The sequence below is a fragment of the Lactuca serriola genome, chromosome 1 (genome assembly GCF_051521515.1).
Source record: "Lactuca serriola cultivar US96UC23 chromosome 1, Lser_US96UC23_V15, whole genome shotgun sequence".
NCBI lineage: Eukaryota > Viridiplantae > Streptophyta > Magnoliopsida > Asterales > Asteraceae > Lactuca > Lactuca serriola.
In genome coordinates, this window is record NC_136408.1 from 207,152,790 (window position 1) to 207,162,559 (window position 9,770).

At 49.5% G+C, this 9,770-nt stretch overlaps 29 non-coding genes across 29 annotated transcripts; all 29 read left to right on the top strand.

The window, feature by feature from the left end:
* The first annotated feature begins 139 nt into the window (after positions 1-139).
* On the top strand, positions 140-258 carry LOC145085275 (5S ribosomal RNA). The gene has a single exon (XR_013699682.1). It is a non-coding gene; the product is annotated as a 5S ribosomal RNA (ribosomal RNA).
* A 215-nt stretch (positions 259-473) lies between these two features.
* LOC145084317 (5S ribosomal RNA) lies at positions 474-592 on the top strand. The gene has a single exon (XR_013698761.1). It is a non-coding gene; the product is annotated as a 5S ribosomal RNA (ribosomal RNA).
* A 215-nt stretch (positions 593-807) lies between these two features.
* On the top strand, positions 808-926 carry LOC145081270 (5S ribosomal RNA). The gene has a single exon (XR_013695834.1). It is a non-coding gene; the product is annotated as a 5S ribosomal RNA (ribosomal RNA).
* Positions 927-1,141: 215 nt separating this feature from the next.
* Positions 1,142-1,260, top strand: LOC145084318 (5S ribosomal RNA). The gene has a single exon (XR_013698762.1). It is a non-coding gene; the product is annotated as a 5S ribosomal RNA (ribosomal RNA).
* Positions 1,261-1,475: 215 nt separating this feature from the next.
* LOC145083834 (5S ribosomal RNA) lies at positions 1,476-1,594 on the top strand. The gene has a single exon (XR_013698292.1). It is a non-coding gene; the product is annotated as a 5S ribosomal RNA (ribosomal RNA).
* A 215-nt stretch (positions 1,595-1,809) lies between these two features.
* Positions 1,810-1,928, top strand: LOC145081271 (5S ribosomal RNA). The gene has a single exon (XR_013695835.1). It is a non-coding gene; the product is annotated as a 5S ribosomal RNA (ribosomal RNA).
* Positions 1,929-2,143: 215 nt separating this feature from the next.
* LOC145081272 (5S ribosomal RNA) lies at positions 2,144-2,262 on the top strand. Its single transcript, XR_013695836.1, has one exon. It is a non-coding gene; the product is annotated as a 5S ribosomal RNA (ribosomal RNA).
* A 215-nt stretch (positions 2,263-2,477) lies between these two features.
* Positions 2,478-2,596, top strand: LOC145084456 (5S ribosomal RNA). The gene has a single exon (XR_013698898.1). It is a non-coding gene; the product is annotated as a 5S ribosomal RNA (ribosomal RNA).
* A 215-nt stretch (positions 2,597-2,811) lies between these two features.
* On the top strand, positions 2,812-2,930 carry LOC145083154 (5S ribosomal RNA). The gene has a single exon (XR_013697639.1). It is a non-coding gene; the product is annotated as a 5S ribosomal RNA (ribosomal RNA).
* A 215-nt stretch (positions 2,931-3,145) lies between these two features.
* On the top strand, positions 3,146-3,264 carry LOC145081273 (5S ribosomal RNA). The gene has a single exon (XR_013695837.1). It is a non-coding gene; the product is annotated as a 5S ribosomal RNA (ribosomal RNA).
* A 215-nt stretch (positions 3,265-3,479) lies between these two features.
* LOC145084398 (5S ribosomal RNA) lies at positions 3,480-3,598 on the top strand. The gene has a single exon (XR_013698843.1). It is a non-coding gene; the product is annotated as a 5S ribosomal RNA (ribosomal RNA).
* Positions 3,599-3,813: 215 nt separating this feature from the next.
* LOC145084319 (5S ribosomal RNA) lies at positions 3,814-3,932 on the top strand. Its single transcript, XR_013698764.1, has one exon. It is a non-coding gene; the product is annotated as a 5S ribosomal RNA (ribosomal RNA).
* Positions 3,933-4,147: 215 nt separating this feature from the next.
* LOC145084321 (5S ribosomal RNA) lies at positions 4,148-4,266 on the top strand. Its single transcript, XR_013698766.1, has one exon. It is a non-coding gene; the product is annotated as a 5S ribosomal RNA (ribosomal RNA).
* Positions 4,267-4,480: 214 nt separating this feature from the next.
* On the top strand, positions 4,481-4,599 carry LOC145081274 (5S ribosomal RNA). The gene has a single exon (XR_013695838.1). It is a non-coding gene; the product is annotated as a 5S ribosomal RNA (ribosomal RNA).
* Positions 4,600-4,814: 215 nt separating this feature from the next.
* LOC145084322 (5S ribosomal RNA) lies at positions 4,815-4,933 on the top strand. Its single transcript, XR_013698767.1, has one exon. It is a non-coding gene; the product is annotated as a 5S ribosomal RNA (ribosomal RNA).
* Positions 4,934-5,147: 214 nt separating this feature from the next.
* On the top strand, positions 5,148-5,266 carry LOC145084323 (5S ribosomal RNA). Its single transcript, XR_013698768.1, has one exon. It is a non-coding gene; the product is annotated as a 5S ribosomal RNA (ribosomal RNA).
* A 215-nt stretch (positions 5,267-5,481) lies between these two features.
* Positions 5,482-5,600, top strand: LOC145084399 (5S ribosomal RNA). The gene has a single exon (XR_013698844.1). It is a non-coding gene; the product is annotated as a 5S ribosomal RNA (ribosomal RNA).
* A 215-nt stretch (positions 5,601-5,815) lies between these two features.
* Positions 5,816-5,934, top strand: LOC145084324 (5S ribosomal RNA). Its single transcript, XR_013698770.1, has one exon. It is a non-coding gene; the product is annotated as a 5S ribosomal RNA (ribosomal RNA).
* A 215-nt stretch (positions 5,935-6,149) lies between these two features.
* On the top strand, positions 6,150-6,268 carry LOC145084325 (5S ribosomal RNA). Its single transcript, XR_013698771.1, has one exon. It is a non-coding gene; the product is annotated as a 5S ribosomal RNA (ribosomal RNA).
* A 215-nt stretch (positions 6,269-6,483) lies between these two features.
* Positions 6,484-6,602, top strand: LOC145081275 (5S ribosomal RNA). The gene has a single exon (XR_013695840.1). It is a non-coding gene; the product is annotated as a 5S ribosomal RNA (ribosomal RNA).
* A 215-nt stretch (positions 6,603-6,817) lies between these two features.
* On the top strand, positions 6,818-6,936 carry LOC145084326 (5S ribosomal RNA). The gene has a single exon (XR_013698772.1). It is a non-coding gene; the product is annotated as a 5S ribosomal RNA (ribosomal RNA).
* A 215-nt stretch (positions 6,937-7,151) lies between these two features.
* On the top strand, positions 7,152-7,270 carry LOC145085042 (5S ribosomal RNA). Its single transcript, XR_013699458.1, has one exon. It is a non-coding gene; the product is annotated as a 5S ribosomal RNA (ribosomal RNA).
* A 215-nt stretch (positions 7,271-7,485) lies between these two features.
* On the top strand, positions 7,486-7,604 carry LOC145081276 (5S ribosomal RNA). Its single transcript, XR_013695841.1, has one exon. It is a non-coding gene; the product is annotated as a 5S ribosomal RNA (ribosomal RNA).
* Positions 7,605-7,819: 215 nt separating this feature from the next.
* Positions 7,820-7,938, top strand: LOC145083141 (5S ribosomal RNA). The gene has a single exon (XR_013697626.1). It is a non-coding gene; the product is annotated as a 5S ribosomal RNA (ribosomal RNA).
* A 215-nt stretch (positions 7,939-8,153) lies between these two features.
* On the top strand, positions 8,154-8,272 carry LOC145081277 (5S ribosomal RNA). The gene has a single exon (XR_013695842.1). It is a non-coding gene; the product is annotated as a 5S ribosomal RNA (ribosomal RNA).
* Positions 8,273-8,487: 215 nt separating this feature from the next.
* LOC145081279 (5S ribosomal RNA) lies at positions 8,488-8,606 on the top strand. The gene has a single exon (XR_013695844.1). It is a non-coding gene; the product is annotated as a 5S ribosomal RNA (ribosomal RNA).
* A 216-nt stretch (positions 8,607-8,822) lies between these two features.
* Positions 8,823-8,941, top strand: LOC145084747 (5S ribosomal RNA). The gene has a single exon (XR_013699178.1). It is a non-coding gene; the product is annotated as a 5S ribosomal RNA (ribosomal RNA).
* Positions 8,942-9,156: 215 nt separating this feature from the next.
* LOC145084327 (5S ribosomal RNA) lies at positions 9,157-9,275 on the top strand. The gene has a single exon (XR_013698773.1). It is a non-coding gene; the product is annotated as a 5S ribosomal RNA (ribosomal RNA).
* A 214-nt stretch (positions 9,276-9,489) lies between these two features.
* Positions 9,490-9,608, top strand: LOC145084328 (5S ribosomal RNA). Its single transcript, XR_013698774.1, has one exon. It is a non-coding gene; the product is annotated as a 5S ribosomal RNA (ribosomal RNA).
* The last annotated feature ends 162 nt before the right edge of the window (positions 9,609-9,770 follow it).

Genomic DNA, 9,770 nt, shown 5'->3' on the forward strand with positions numbered 1-9,770 from the left:
CTCGGGTGCCCTCCGGTTCATGGCTGATGGTTTTCGTATTTTTGGAACGGAGCCGATCCGTCACGTGGGTCCCACGCCCCGCGTACCAAAACAAAGGCGTCTTCTAACACATAAAAACAATAAACATGGATAGTATTTTGGGTGCGATCATACCAGCACTAATGCACCGGATCGAATCAGAACTCCGCAGTTAAGCGTGCTTGGGCGAGAGTAGTACTAGGATGGGTGACCCCCTGGGAAGTCCTCGTGTTGCACCCCCCTTTTTCGTTGTCCGTTTGCGTTTGTTTCTAGGTTTTACGTGCTTTTTTTTCCTTTCTTTCTTGCTATTTCTATGCTCGGGTGCCCTCCGGTTCATGGCTGATGGTTTTCGTATTTTTGGAACGGAGCCGATCCGTCACGTGGGTCCCACGCCCCTCGTACCAAAACAAAGGCGTCTTCTAACACATAAAAACAATAAACATGGATAGTATTTCGGGCGCGATCATACCAGCACTAATGCACCGGATCCCATCAGAACTCCGCAGTTAAGCGTGCTTGGGCGAGAGTAGTACTAGGATGGGTGACCCCCTGGGAAGTCCTCGTGTTGCACCCCCCTTTTTCGTTGTCCGTTTGCGTTTGTTTCTAGGTTTTACGTGCTTTTTTTTCCTTTCTTTCTTGCTATTTCTATGCTCGGGTGCCCTCCGGTTCATGGCTGATGGTTTTCGTATTTTTGGAACGGAGCCGATCCGTCACGTGGGTCCCACGCCCCGCGTACCAAAACAAAGGCGTCTTCTAACACATAAAAACAATAAACATGGATAGTATTTCGGGTGCGATCATACCAGCACTAATGCACCGGATCCCATCAGAACTCCGCAGTTAAGCGTGCTTGGGCGAGAGTAGTACTAGGATGGGTGACCCCCTGGGAAGTCCTCGTGTTGCACCCCCCTTTTTCGTTGTCCGTTTGCGTTTGTTTCTAGGTTTTACGTGCTTTTTTTTCCTTTCTTTCTTGCTATTTCTATGCTCGGGTGCCCTCCGGTTCATGGCTGATGGTTTTCGTATTTTTGGAACGGAGCCGATCCGTCACGTGGGTCCCACGCCCCGCGTACCAAAACAAAGGCGTCTTCTAACACATAAAAACAATAAACATGGATAGTATTTCGGGCGCGATCATACCAGCACTAATGCACCGGATCCCATCAGAACTCCGCAGTTAAGCGTGCTTGGGCGAGAGTAGTACTAGGATGGGTGACCCCCTGGGAAGTCCTCGTGTTGCACCCCCCTTTTTCGTTGTCCGTTTGCGTTTGTTTCTAGGTTTTACGTGCTTTTTTTTCCTTTCTTTCTTGCTATTTCTATGCTCGGGTGCCCTCCGGTTCATGGCTGATGGTTTTCGTATTTTTGGAACGGAGCCGATCCGTCACGTGGGTCCCACGCCCCGCGTACCAAAACAAAGGCGTCTTCTAACACATAAAAACAATAAACATGGATAGTATTTCGGGTGCGATCATACCAGCACTAATGCACCGGATCCCATCAGAACTCCGCAGTTAAGCGTGCTTGGGCGAGAGTAGTACTAGGATGGGTGACCCCCTGGGAAGTCCTCGTGTTGCCCCCCCCTTTTTCGTTGTCCGTTTGCGTTTGTTTCTAGGTTTTACGTGCTTTTTTTTCCTTTCTTTCTTGCTATTTCTATGCTCGGGTGCCCTCCGGTTCATGGCTGATGGTTTTCGTATTTTTGGAACGGAGCCGATCCGTCACGTGGGTCCCACGCCCCGCGTACCAAAACAAAGGCGTCTTCTAACACATAAAAACAATAAACATGGATAGTATTTCGGGTGCGATCATACCAGCACTAATGCACCGGATCCCATCAGAACTCCGCAGTTAAGCGTGCTTGGGCGAGAGTAGTACTAGGATGGGTGACCCCCTGGGAAGTCCTCGTGTTGCACCCCCCTTTTTCGTTGTCCGTTTGCGTTTGTTTCTAGGTTTTACGTGCTTTTTTTTCCTTTCTTTCTTGCTATTTCTATGCTCGGGTGCCCTCCGGTTCATGGCTGATGGTTTTCGTATTTTTGGAACGGAGCCGATCCGTCACGTGGGTCCCACGCCCCGCGTACCAAAACAAAGGCGTCTTCTAACACATAAAAACAATAAACATGGATAGTATTTCGGGTGCGATCATACCAGCACTAATGCACCGGATCCCATCAGAACTCCGCAGTTAAGCGTGCTTGGGCGAGAGTAGTACTAGGATGGGTGACCCCCTGGGAAGTCCTCGTGTTGCACCCCCCTTTTTCGTTGTCCGTTTGCGTTTGTTTCTAGGTTTTACGTGCTTTTTTTTCCTTTCTTTCTTGCTATTTCTATGCTCGGGTGCCCTCCGGTTCATGGCTGATGGTTTTCGTATTTTTGGAACGGAGCCGATCCGTCACGTGGGTCCCACGCCCCGCGTACCAAAACAAAGGCGTCTTCTAACACATAAAAACAATAAACATGGATAGTATTTCGGGTGCGATCATACCAGCACTAATGCACCGGATCCCATCAGAACTCCGCAGTTAAGCGTGCTTGGGCGAAAGTAGTACTAGGATGGGTGACCCCCTGGGAAGTCCTCGTGTTGCACCCCCCTTTTTCGTTGTCCGTTTGCGTTTGTTTCTAGGTTTTACGTGCTTTTTTTTCCTTTCTTTCTTGCTATTTCTATGCTCGGGTGCCCTCCGGTTCATGGCTGATGGTTTTCGTATTTTTGGAACGGAGCCGATCCGTCACGTGGGTCCCACGCCCCGCGTACCAAAACAAAGGCGTCTTCTAACACATAAAAACAATAAACATGGATAGTATTTCGGGTGCGATCATACCAGCACTAATGCACCGGATCCCATCAGAACTCCGCAGTTAAGCGTGCTTGGGCGAGAGTAGTACTACGATGGGTGACCCCCTGGGAAGTCCTCGTGTTGCACCCCCCTTTTTCGTTGTCCGTTTGCGTTTGTTTCTAGGTTTTACGTGCTTTTTTTTCCTTTCTTTCTTGCTATTTCTATGCTCGGGTGCCCTCCGGTTCATGGCTGATGGTTTTCGTATTTTTGGAACGGAGCCGATCCGTCACGTGGGTCCCACGCCCCGCGTACCAAAACAAAGGCGTCTTCTAACACATAAAAACAATAAACATGGATAGTATTTCGGGTGCGATCATACCAGCACTAATGCACCGGATCCCATCAGAACTCCGCAGTTAAGCGTGCTTGGGCGAGAGTAGTACTAGGATGGGTGACCCCCTGGGAAGTCCTCGTGTTGCACCCCCCTTTTTCGTTGTCCGTTTGCGTTTGTTTCTAGGTTTTACGTGCTTTTTTTTCCTTTCTTTCTTGCTATTTCTATGCTCGGGTGCCCTCCGGTTCATGGCTGATGGTTTTCGTATTTTTGGAACGGAGCCGATCCGTCACGTGGGTCCCACGCCCCGCGTACCAAAACAAAGGCGTCTTCTAACACATAAAAACAATAAACATGGATAGTATTTCGGGTGCGATCATACCAGCACTAATGCACCGGATCGCATCAGAACTCCGCAGTTAAGCGTGCTTGGGCGAGAGTAGTACTAGGATGGGTGACCCCCTGGGAAGTCCTCGTGTTGCACCCCCCTTTTTCGTTGTCCGTTTGCGTTTGTTTCTAGGTTTTACGTGCTTTTTTTTCCTTTCTTTCTTGCTATTTCTATGCTCGGGTGCCCTCCGGTTCATGGCTGATGGTTTTCGTATTTTTGGAACGGAGCCGATCCGTCACGTGGGTCCCACGCCCCGCGTACCAAAACAAAGGCGTCTTCTAACACATAAAAACAATAAACATGGATAGTATTTCGGGCGCGATCATACCAGCACTAATGCACCGGATCCCATCAGAACTCCGCAGTTAAGCGTGCTTGGGCGAGAGTAGTACTAGGATGGGTGACCCCCTGGGAAGTCCTCGTGTTGCACCCCCCTTTTTCGTTGTCCGTTTGCGTTTGTTTCTAGGTTTTACGTGCTTTTTTTTCCTTTCTTTCTTGCTATTTCTATGCTCGGGTGCCCTCCGGTTCATGGCTGATGGTTTTCGTATTTTTGGAACGGAGCCGATCCGTCACGTGGGTCCCACGCCCCGCGTACCAAAACAAAGGCGTCTTCTAACACATAAAAACAATAAACATGGATAGTATTTCGGGCGCGATCATACCAGCACTAATGCACCGGATCCCATCAGAACTCCGCAGTTAAGCGTGCTTGGGCGAGAGTAGTACTAGGATGGGTGACCCCCTGGGAAGTCCTCGTGTTGCACCCCCCTTTTTCGTTGTCCGTTTGCGTTTGTTTCTAGGTTTTACGTGCTTTTTTTCCTTTCTTTCTTGCTATTTCTATGCTCGGGTGCCCTCCGGTTCATGGCTGATGGTTTTCGTATTTTTGGAACGGAGCCGATCCATCACGTGGGTCCCACGCCCCGCGTACCAAAACAAAGGCGTCTTCTAACACATAAAAACAATAAACATGGATAGTATTTCGGGTGCGATCATACCAGCACTAATGCACCGGATCCCATCAGAACTCCGCAGTTAAGCGTGCTTGGGCGAGAGTAGTACTAGGATGGGTGACCCCCTGGGAAGTCCTCGTGTTGCACCCCCCTTTTTCGTTGTCCGTTTGCGTTTGTTTCTAGGTTTTACGTGCTTTTTTTTCCTTTCTTTCTTGCTATTTCTATGCTCGGGTGCCCTCCGGTTCATGGCTGATGGTTTTCGTATTTTTGGAACGGAGCCGATCCGTCACGTGGGTCCCACGCCCCGCGTACCAAAACAAAGGCGTCTTCTAACACATAAAAACAATAAACATGGATAGTATTTCGGGCGCGATCATACCAGCACTAATGCACCGGATCCCATCAGAACTCCGCAGTTAAGCGTGCTTGGGCGAGAGTAGTACTAGGATGGGTGACCCCCTGGGAAGTCCTCGTGTTGCACCCCCCTTTTTCGTTGTCCGTTTGCGTTTGTTTCTAGGTTTTACGTGCTTTTTTTTCCTTTCTTTCTTGCTATTTCTATGCTCGGGTGCCCTCCGGTTCATGGCTGATGGTTTTCGTATTTTTGGAACGGAGCCGATCCGTCACTTGGTCCCACGCCCCGCGTACCAAAACAAAGGCGTCTTCTAACACATAAAAACAATAAACATGGATAGTATTTCGGGCGCGATCATACCAGCACTAATGCACCGGATCCCATCAGAACTCCGCAGTTAAGCGTGCTTGGGCGAGAGTAGTACTAGGATGGGTGACCCCCTGGGAAGTCCTCGTGTTGCACCCCCCTTTTTCGTTGTCCGTTTGCGTTTGTTTCTAGGTTTTACGTGCTTTTTTTTCCTTTCTTTCTTGCTATTTCTATGCTCGGGTGCCCTCCGGTTCATGGCTGATGGTTTTCGTATTTTTGGAACGGAGCCGATCCATCACGTGGGTCCCACGCCCCGCGTACCAAAACAAAGGCGTCTTCTAACACATAAAAACAATAAACATGGATAGTATTTCGGGTGCGATCATACCAGCACTAATGCACCGGATCGCATCAGAACTCCGCAGTTAAGCGTGCTTGGGCGAGAGTAGTACTAGGATGGGTGACCCCCTGGGAAGTCCTCGTGTTGCACCCCCCTTTTTCGTTGTCCGTTTGCGTTTGTTTCTAGGTTTTACGTGCTTTTTTTTCCTTTCTTTCTTGCTATTTCTATGCTCGGGTGCCCTCCGGTTCATGGCTGATGGTTTTCGTATTTTTGGAACGGAGCCGATCCGTCACGTGGGTCCCACGCCCCGCGTACCAAAACAAAGGCGTCTTCTAACACATAAAAACAATAAACATGGATAGTATTTCGGGCGCGATCATACCAGCACTAATGCACCGGATCCCATCAGAACTCCGCAGTTAAGCGTGCTTGGGCGAGAGTAGTACTAGGATGGGTGACCCCCTGGGAAGTCCTCGTGTTGCACCCCCCTTTTTCGTTGTCCGTTTGCGTTTGTTTCTAGGTTTTACGTGCTTTTTTTTCCTTTCTTTCTTGCTATTTCTATGCTCGGGTGCCCTCCGGTTCATGGCTGATGGTTTTCGTATTTTTGGAACGGAGCCTATCCGTCACGTGGGTCCCACGCCCCGCGTACCAAAACAAAGGCGTCTTCTAACACATAAAAACAATAAACATGGATAGTATTTCGGGCGCGATCATACCAGCACTAATGCACCGGATCCCATCAGAACTCCGCAGTTAAGCGTGCTTGGGCGAGAGTAGTACTAGGATGGGTGACCCCCTGGGAAGTCCTCGTGTTGCACCCCCCTTTTTCGTTGTCCGTTTGCGTTTGTTTCTAGGTTTTACGTGCTTTTTTTTCCTTTCTTTCTTGCTATTTCTATGCTCGGGTGCCCTCCGGTTCATGGCTGATGGTTTTCGTATTTTTGGAACGGAGCCGATCCGTCACGTGGGTCCCACGCCCCGCGTACCAAAACAAAGGCGTCTTCTAACACATAAAAACAATAAACATGGATAGTATTTCGGGTGCGATCATACCAGCACTAATGCACCGGATCCCATCAGAACTCCGCAGTTAAGCGTGCTTGGGCGAGAGTAGTACTAGGATGGGTGACCCCCTGGGAAGTCCTCGTGTTGCACCCCCCTTTTTCGTTGTCCGTTTGCGTTTGTTTCTAGGTTTTACGTGCTTTTTTTTCCTTTCTTTCTTGCTATTTCTATGCTCGGGTGCCCTCCGGTTCATGGCTGATGGTTTTCGTATTTTTGGAACGGAGCCGATCCGTCACGTGGGTCCCACGCCCCGCGTACCAAAACAAAGGCGTCTTCTAACACATAAAAACAATAAACATGGATAGTATTTCGGGCGCGATCATACCAGCACTAATGCACCGGATCCCATCAGAACTCCGCAGTTAAGCGTGCTTGGGCGAGAGTAGTACTAGGATGGGTGACCCCCTGGGAAGTCCTCGTGTTGCACCCCCCTTTTTCGTTGTCCGTTTGCGTTTGTTTCTAGGTTTTACGTGCTTTTTTTTCCTTTCTTTCTTGCTATTTCTATGCTCGGGTGCCCTCCGGTTCATGGCTGATGGTTTTCGTATTTTTGGAACGGAGCCGATCCGTCACTTGGGTCCCACGCCCCGCGTACCAAAACAAAGGCGTCTTCTAACACATAAAAACAATAAACATGGATAGTATTTCGGGCGCGATCATACCAGCACTAATGCATCGGATCCCATCAGAACTCCGCAGTTAAGCGTGCTTGGGCGAGAGTAGTACTAGGATGGGTGACCCCCTGGGAAGTCCTCGTGTTGCACCCCCCTTTTTCGTTGTCCGTTTGCGTTTGTTTCTAGGATTTACGTGCTTTTTTTTCCTTTCTTTCTTGCTATTTCTATGCTCGGGTGCCCTCCGGTTCATGGCTGATGGTTTTCGTATTTTTGGAACGGAGCCGATCCGTCACGTGGGTCCCACGCCCCGCGTACCAAAACAAAGGCGTCTTCTAACACATAAAAACAATAAACATGGATAGTATTTCGGGTGCGATCATACCAGCACTAATGCACCGGATCCCATCAGAACTCCGCAGTTAAGCGTGCTTGGGCGAGAGTAGTACTAGGATGGGTGACCCCCTGGGAAGTCCTCGTGTTGCACCCCCCTTTTTCGTTGTCCGTTTGCGTTTGTTTCTAGGTTTTACGTGCTTTTTTTTCCTTTCTTTCTTGCTATTTCTATGCTCGGGTGCCCTCCGGTTCATGGCTGATGGTTTTCGTATTTTTGGAACGGAGCCGATCCGTCACGTGGGTCCCACGCCCCGCGTACCAAAACAAAGGCGTCTTCTAACACATAAAAACAATAAACATGGATAGTATTTCGGGTGCGATCATACCAGCACTAATGCACCGGATCCCATCAGAACTCCGCAGCTAAGCGTGCTTGGGCGAGAGTAGTACTAGGATGGGTGACCCCCTGGGAAGTCCTCGTGTTGCACCCCCCTTTTTCGTTGTCCGTTTGCGTTTGTTTCTAGGTTTTACGTGCTTTTTTTTCCTTTCTTTCTTGCTATTTCTATGCTCGGGTGCCCTCCGGTTCATGGCTGATGGTTTTCGTATTTTTGGAACGGAGCCGATCCGTCACGTGGGTCCCACGCCCCGCGTACCAAAACAAAGGCGTCTTCTAACACATAAAAACAATAAACATGGATAGTATTTCGGGTGCGATCATACCAGCACTAATGCACCGGATCCCATCAGAACTCCGCAGTTAAGCGTGCTTGGGCGAGAGTAGTACTAGGATGGGTGACCCCCTGGGAAGTCCTCGTGTTGCACCCCCCTTTTTCGTTGTCCGTTTGCGTTTGTTTCTAGGTTTTACGTGCTTTTTTTTCCTTTCTTTCTTGCTATTTCTATGCTCGGGTGCCCTCCGGTTCATGGCTGATGGTTTTCGTATTTTTGGAACGGAGCCGATCCGTCACGTGGGTCCCACGCCCCGCGTACCAAAACAAAGGCGTCTTCTAACACATAAAAACAATAAACATGGATAGTATTTCGGGTGCGATCATACCAGCACTAATGCACCGGATCCCATCAGAACTCCGCAGTTAAGCGTGCTTGGGCGAGAGTAGTACTAGGATGGGTGACCCCCTGGGAAGTCCTCGTGTTGCACCCCCCTTTTTCGTTGTCCGTTTGCGTTTGTTTCTAGGTTTTACGTGCTTTTTTTTTCCTTTCTTTCTTGCTATTTCTATGCTCGGGTGCCCTCCGGTTCATGGCTGATGGTTTTCGTATTTTTGGAACGGAGCCGATCCGTCACGTGGGTCCCACGCCCCGCGTACCAAAACAAAGGCGTCTTCTAACACATAAAAACAATAAACATGGATAGTATTTCGGGCGCGATCATACCAGCACTAATGCACCGGATCCCATCAGAACTCCGCAGTTAAGTGTGCTTGGGCGAGAGTAGTACTAGGATGGGTGACCCCCTGGGAAGTCCTCGTGTTGCACCCCCCTTTTTCGTTGTCCGTTTGCGTTTGTTTCTAGGTTTTACGTGCTTTTTTTTCCTTTCTTTCTTGCTATTTCTATGCTCGGGTGCCCTCCGGTTCATGGCTGATGGTTTTCGTATTTTTGGAACGGAGCCGATCCGTCACGTGGGTCCCACGCCCCGCGTACCAAAACAAAGGCGTCTTCTAACACATAAAAACAATAAACATGGATAGTATTTCGGGCGCGATCATACCAGCACTAATGCACCGGATCCCATCAGAACTCCGCAGTTAAGCGTGCTTGGGCGAGAGTAGTACTAGGATGGGTGACCCCCTGGGAAGTCCTCGTGTTGCACCCCCCTTTTTCGTTGTCCGTTTGCGTTTGTTTCTAGGTTTTACGTGCTTTTTTTTCCTTTCTTTCTTGCTATTTCTATGCTCGGGTGCCCTCCGGTTCATGGCTGATGGTTTTCGTATTTTTGGAACGGAGCCGATCCGTCACTTGGTCCCACGCCCCGCGTACCAAAACAAAGGCGTCTTCTAACACATAAAAACAATAAACATGGATAGTATTTCGGGCGCGATCATACCAGCACTAATGCACCGGATCCCATCAGAACTCCGCAGTTAAGCGTGCTTGGGCGAGAGTAGTACTAGGATGGGTGACCCCCTGGGAAGTCCTCGTGTTGCACCCCCCTTTTTCGTTGTCCGTTTGCGTTTGTTTCTAGGTTTTACGTGCTTTTTTTTCCTTTCTTTCTTGCTATTTCTATGCTCGGGTGCCCTCCGGTTCATGGCTGATGGTTTTCGTATTTTTGGAACGGAGCCGATCCATCACGTGGGTCCCACGCCCCGCGTAC